At 43.0% G+C, this 6,417-nt stretch overlaps 1 long non-coding RNA gene across 1 annotated transcript; it reads right to left on the bottom strand.

The window, feature by feature from the left end:
• Positions 1-3,595: 3,595 nt before the first annotated feature.
• Positions 3,596-6,184, bottom strand: LOC139770777 (uncharacterized). Its single transcript, XR_011717817.1, has 4 exons — positions 6,023-6,184; positions 5,463-5,684; positions 4,205-4,302; positions 3,596-3,833 (listed from the first exon to the last, which is right to left on the bottom strand). It is a non-coding gene; the product is annotated as an uncharacterized lncRNA (long non-coding RNA).
• Positions 6,185-6,417: the final 233 nt, after the last annotated feature.

Genomic DNA, 6,417 nt, shown 5'->3' with positions numbered 1-6,417 from the left:
TCGAGCGACGTTTAAAAAGAGAAAATGACAGAAACACAAGCGAATAAGTAAAACGAGAGAGAGAGAGAGAGAGAGAGGTGAGCGAGCGAGAGAGGAGAAGATGCCGGTCGTTCGAAGGCAGGCCGCAGGAGCACAATGTTCGTCAAGCAGACAATGGGGTCGGTCCCTTCTCGGCTGGTGGACCGGAGACCCCGGGCCGGGTATATATCGATACTAATCGATATGCGTGCACACCGGATCGCTCGCTCGCGTATACGTATATTCGACGCGGGACTCGATTAGTCTCCGCATTGTGGCCCGCCATTCGCCGTCAATGTCTATAGGCGAATGGTGGGCTTGAATGCGCGTAAGCCCGAGCATCTCGCGTATATGTAAAACAGACACACACACACACACACACACACACACACGTGGACGTACGCACGCATACACCTGCGCGCGAGAGAGATCCCGAGGAAACTTGCGGAGGAACGAGGAACGTGTGTCATTGTTAACCACCTGAGGCTCTAAGTGATTCCTGACACGTTGTCCGTGAAAATGCCTCCAGATGAGAGAATGGGGAAGAGGTGGAACGGCGGACATCAGATTCCTCTTGCGTCCATTCGAGCCGCGCGCCGCGCCGCGCGCGCGATCGATCGCTATTAACGGCCCGGCTCCGCTTTTTGTTTCGAGTTTCAAGCTACGAGAGAGCGAGGGGAATCCTTGTCAAGGCAATAAGCGAGATCGCGGTGGTCCTCTCACTGTGACTTCTCTCCTCGTCGCTGATCCACATCTCCTTTCCGAGGCGGCGCGTCACGTATTCATTCAAGTTGCTCACTCTTTTGATAGCCATCGATGCGAGCACGGCTATGTTCAACAAATAGACGCCAATTAAAGCGGCGAACGGTAGATTGCTTAATCATAAGTGCCTGTAGATGCGTGATTTCTTTTACCGCGGATAGATCAACCTTAAAAAATTTTTGTAACCTCGTAATGTGAAAAACAAACATGACTTTTTTAGAATATTTGATTCATAAGCAATTACATTATTCACGCTCGATTTAATCCATCGAAATAGCTAGAGTACCCTGTCTCAAAGAATCATCACGCATCGGTATTTACTACGATTCTAGTGGTTGACGTTGGTCCATACCTGTCATCTTTAGCAAACGCGGTGTGAAGCAAAGGGAGAGCAGGAAAAAAGAGGCCCCACACGGGCGCCCGTCGAGAATTCGAAATCCGCCAAGAAGAATGATGCATCAAAATATGTCGAAAAAATGTCAAAACGCTCGTCGAGATGGAGGAAGGTGGGCGCGGATCGAATCTCGGGATGATCCCTCAAATATATCGGTTAGCGTTTTTGTTGAGGACTGAGATCTCTCGCAAAATAGCGTAAATACGTCCGCTGACAAAGCTTCTTATTCTCCCATTTGCTCGCGCTCCTCAAACACAAAAAAAATCATATTTCCGTATATTTGGATCGACAAATTGAATTAAACCGATAAAAAATATTATTTGTGATCTCTATCCGTAAAGACTAAATACTAAGCCGGCACTGAGAAAAAGGATTTGCTGGTATTAGCAAATATTTGTCATTATAGTGACAACAAACATTTTGATTTGCTGCGGGTAGCGAACTTTTTGCTATTGCAACAAAAGGTTTGCTACCCGCAGCAAATCAAAATGTTCGTTGTCACTAATTTCTCTCAGTGGGGATTCTCTTGAGGAGGAAGACAACTTGTACAATTTTGCACCTTTATAATCTTTGCTCCGTCATTGTATATTTCGACGATAATTTTCCTGCGAAGCAATATTTTTGCTAAGCACACAGTTTAAATCGCGGTGTCATTGTTGGTCAGGAACGCGCGATTTGTGAGCGGCTAGTAATGGAATTCTGTGACTTACAGCGCGACTTACAACATGATCGCTATAGCGCCGTGTATACATCAGATATTAAATCCGCAGATTTGCTCGACGGCATCAATTTCTTCTCTGACACGTATTTCGGGATATTGGAAAATGTGTCTTCTCTCCGCGTGATCGAAGGGATCTATGGATCGAGGAGAGGGTCGATTGTCGCGCGAGGCGCGATGATCCGAGGCGTTCTTACGACTGCGAAAATTCCATTCGGAGGCAATCGAAAACGTCTGCGGGAACGAAAATAAAAGTCGGTTCAATCGACACCGCGCCGCACCGCGTCTCGCGACGATGACGACGTCCGTTTTCGTCCTTTTCGGTACGCTTTTTATCCCAAGCGACGGCGAGATCCTTTCGCCAACGTAGACGAAGTTGTAGACGAGGAGAACCCGAAAATGAAACTGTCACTCCGCTCTCGCGGCTATCTTCTTCCTGACTTCAACCTTCCAAACCACGAGAGAAAGCTTCGCTGATCTCTCCTTTCGCTGGGCTTCTCGCTCGGATTTACTTTCCTATTTTCGCGAGCCAAGACTTTGATATAACGCATTATACGATAAATCTCCGACAGATAAGCTTTCAGATTATTTCGTTAATAGCAAAATAATTTTATCCAAGCAGCAAAAAATTTTTTTATTTAGTAATCTGCCCGTTTTGCCAATATAATTTTAACCGCATATCATGACTAAACACTTGCGATTGATAAAATGAAAATTATTATTATACTTTCGAACGTTAGGGCAGAACTAGTTGGGCGAGCGTTTCGTTCTTTTCCGACAATCCATTTAACTGTATCGCAGCCATTGTACAACGACGCAATAGATGCTTATTGTTGGAAAAATTTCTGATACGAACACCCTATGGATAGCGAAATAACCGTTCCACATTATATAGGGTGGTTCCGTATGCAAATAAGGCTTCTCTTTCTGTCCGTTCCTCGAGCTCCACCCCCGTCCTCGGGCGTCCATTGTCCGTTGTTGCATACATGCGCGTGCACACAAACGCGCACGAAACACTGCGCTCGGGTACTGTAGCGTACACGTAACGCGCACACGTGAAACACATAGCGGTCGCTACAAGTATATTAATAATAATATATGCGGTGGCTCGAGGATCCGATATAATTATAGTCCGGACGCGGGTAGATAGCATCGACAAAGATTACGCCGGCTACTCTCCGTACAGGACAAATCGTTATAGAGCATCTTTATACTTATCGAGCCGTGAGCATTAGAGTGTATTCACTTTACGGTCCAAGAAAACGGGAATATGCGAGTACACGAGAATAGACTGTATCAAGAAACGTGTTACATTCCTAAAGAGAAACTGTCGCGCGATAAATACATATATATGATTATGACAGGCTCATTAACGAACGATTAGATTAGCATATTAATATTTTTTTCTGCTAATTATATGATTAGATTGAATTATGATAAATTATTAGATTAATGTGCCAATAATTCTCGTTTAATTTTTTTCTAAAATGAAATAAAATCGTAACACATTAATCTCTCGCAATTGTCTCTTAAATAAATATTACACATCTAAAGTTTTAATCGCGCTTACAGTCGACAGTTTAGTTTTAAAGAAAAACAATTGTCCTTTGTCACCGTTTATTAAGTTCAAGCTATTTCGAGATTACAAATCATACAACATAGCATTTCATTACAATATAATATAGTAATGCGCAAGTTAGCTTTTATGTATAATACAATAAACTAAAAACCGAGATTTTCATATTTCTAGATTTCGTATCTACTAAATTTCCTTAGTGATTCCACTGAAATATCAGCGCGAAAATCGCGTATCTTATAGACCGCCTCAAGTCGCAGATCGCAGATTAATGCTCGCATTAAGATCATTTCGCGTAGATGATGCCATCCTTCTTCGTATTCGTTGCCGGCTTCCTTCGGGAGGGCGCGGAATCTCGGTAAGATCTGCAACGAAAACGGAAGAAAGTTTATCGTCTAACCGCCGAGCTACTTTCCGTCCCGATACAATATTTACGAGGCGATGCATCATGACCAACAATGGCTCATAACACCCTCGTCGAAGAAAAACCACCCCGATGACCTCCAACGAGATGTGCATATGTGTGTATGTGTGTGTGTGTGTGTGTGTGTGTGTGTGTGTATGTGTGCACGTCCGCGCGCCGTTCCTGAAAAGAGGGTAAAAGTGTCCCTCACAGTCGCGCGCAGTGTGTACACATGTGCACGCGTGTGGGTACGTACGTGCGCGTACTACCCGAGGGCTATATCGTATCGGAGGCCAACAGATAACTCTTATCTCGACGAAGCAGTATTCTTACCGATTTTCGGCGGGGGAAGAACGTCGAGTTCAGGGCTGTGCTTATGCGCGACTGGAAGTCGTGAAGGATCGACTGCTGGGGGTATCTTCTGAGAATTTCTGAAATTATAAAGCTTGTTTTTCACGTTGGAACAAAATCTATGAAAGTTTTAGTATATGAAATCAAAATCGTCCACGAAACTGGACAATTCTCTTGAAAAAGAAATTGTAAAGGAAGGAAGATTGTATTATTGAATAATAGGTGAAAAATTCAAGAAAAGACTGCGTTAAATAGGGATTTTAATGTACACTTATTTCACTTTGAGAATAATTCTGATAAGATTCCACGATACGGTACTGAGTATCGACGACCAGGCAGTTCCAGAGAGAGTTTAGAGTTGAACGACGTGCGTATAAATAACTGGTAGCGTTTGGTGTGACTAAAAGTAGGGGGGTTGCGCTCGATGCAGACGACCGGAAGGGATGATATTCGCGCGCGACGAACTGCGAGGGGTTGTACGCGTGCCTCTCCACAACCCCTCCCGGGGATGAGACTAAATCGACTAAACATATACCTTCCGCTTCGTTTAACCGCCGAATATGTTTTAGATTTACTTCGACCTTAGGTACACCGCTATTCGATAAGTCCGCCAATTAGGTACGCCGTACTAACTTGGATTACCAGGCAATTTTCTCGCGCAACACACGTTTCAATTAAAAATTATTTTATTTTATAATTGATTTGAATGAACAAAAAATTTGAAAACGATAAAAGGCGTACGTGTTAGCTGTGACGGAATAGCCTTTTTATTATTAATTGTAAAATAATGTGAACAATGTAATTAAATTTACGATCTGCGAAAATGAGTTACGTGTTACGTTGCCAGTATAACGTAGATATACGTGGAGAAACAGCAGAGAGAGAGAGAGAGAGAGAGAGAGAGAGAGAGAGAGAGAGAGAGAGAGAGAGAGAGAGATATTTATTTTATATAAAATCTTCATAAAATGTTAAGGATATCAATTCTCTCTCTCTCTCTCTCTCTCTCTCTCTCTCTCTCTCTCTCTCTCTCTCTCAAGCCGTAGAATATCCTTTGGTTTTGTGATTTAATTACTACTGGCGAATTGCGTCTTTTAAATTAAGTAAATGAAGAGTCGAAAGAGGATGCGAATGCTGCGCCAAGAATTTCGAGGGACCGCCAAAGGTGGACGCCCAGCACTTTATTCGATAAACGCCCATTCACAGAATCTGAATGCATTAACGCGCGACCTTCTTGCCTCACCTTTGTAACCACGATAGCCACAGAGGAAGATGAAGATGATGACGCGGCATAGTTATCCGATCGTCCCCTATTATTAGCATTGTTTCAACGGCACTCCATGATCGACCAATTACCGTTACATCATGTTAGTTCATTCTCGAAGACTCCCGGATTTATATAAGGCTACTGGAAATTGCTTCCATAAAGACTCGATGGAGGCAATTAATCGTCGGCGTTGAAGAGCTGCAAAAGAATAGAGAGATGAAATGTTAAGCAGAATTTCTTTATTTGTACGAAATAAATTTAATTTTCGGCTGTGTATTATCGATATCCCTTAATTCTGATAAGATGTAAAGAAATTCAAAAAAGCATTCAGATTTATGCAAGGAGAAATTGAAAAGAGTCAAAGATGCGAGACAAAGTCGTTAAGAAATTTATACAGATTTAGATTAAAAAATAACTTTTTGCAAAACTTAGAGATAATATTACACATTTACATAAATTTTTTAATGTGCTATATGAAAATACGCAATGATTTTTATCTATAATTTAATCTCGTAAGTCATCAATAACGCAGTTACCGTGAACTGCTTGCAATCAAGCGTCATAAAAAGCACATCGATAGTGTTCGGTAACCCCTTTTTTAGTCGACGATCTTGCGGCGTAATCGCAGTGTACGTTCTCGCTATCGAGATTATACTACCCGGATTAGTTTGCGGTAGCAGGTTGTCGTGCTTGGTTAGTTAATAGTCTCCGTTAAACTATCGACGAGCAATACGGGGGTGGCCGTTCCGTCCCCCATTAAGAAGCCCCTTAACGAGGGTTACGTGGCCAGAACGTAATGCGGATATCCCGCGGCGATCCTGTCGTTACAGTCCACCGTGTAATACGCGCTGCGCATCTGCCAGTCTCTTACGAAAGCGCAGATCCCGATCGACGGGATTTGTTCGAGAGCTGTTCCCAAATATATATGCTC

The sequence above is a fragment of the Temnothorax nylanderi genome, unplaced genomic scaffold (assembly GCF_030848795.1).
Source record: "Temnothorax nylanderi isolate EJ_2023f unplaced genomic scaffold, tnyl_v1.0 TNYL_tig0033_pilon, whole genome shotgun sequence".
Classification (NCBI taxonomy): domain Eukaryota; kingdom Metazoa; phylum Arthropoda; class Insecta; order Hymenoptera; family Formicidae; genus Temnothorax; species Temnothorax nylanderi.
Note: the sequence above shows the minus strand (reverse complement) of the source record. Positions and strands in the feature narration are given on the sequence as shown.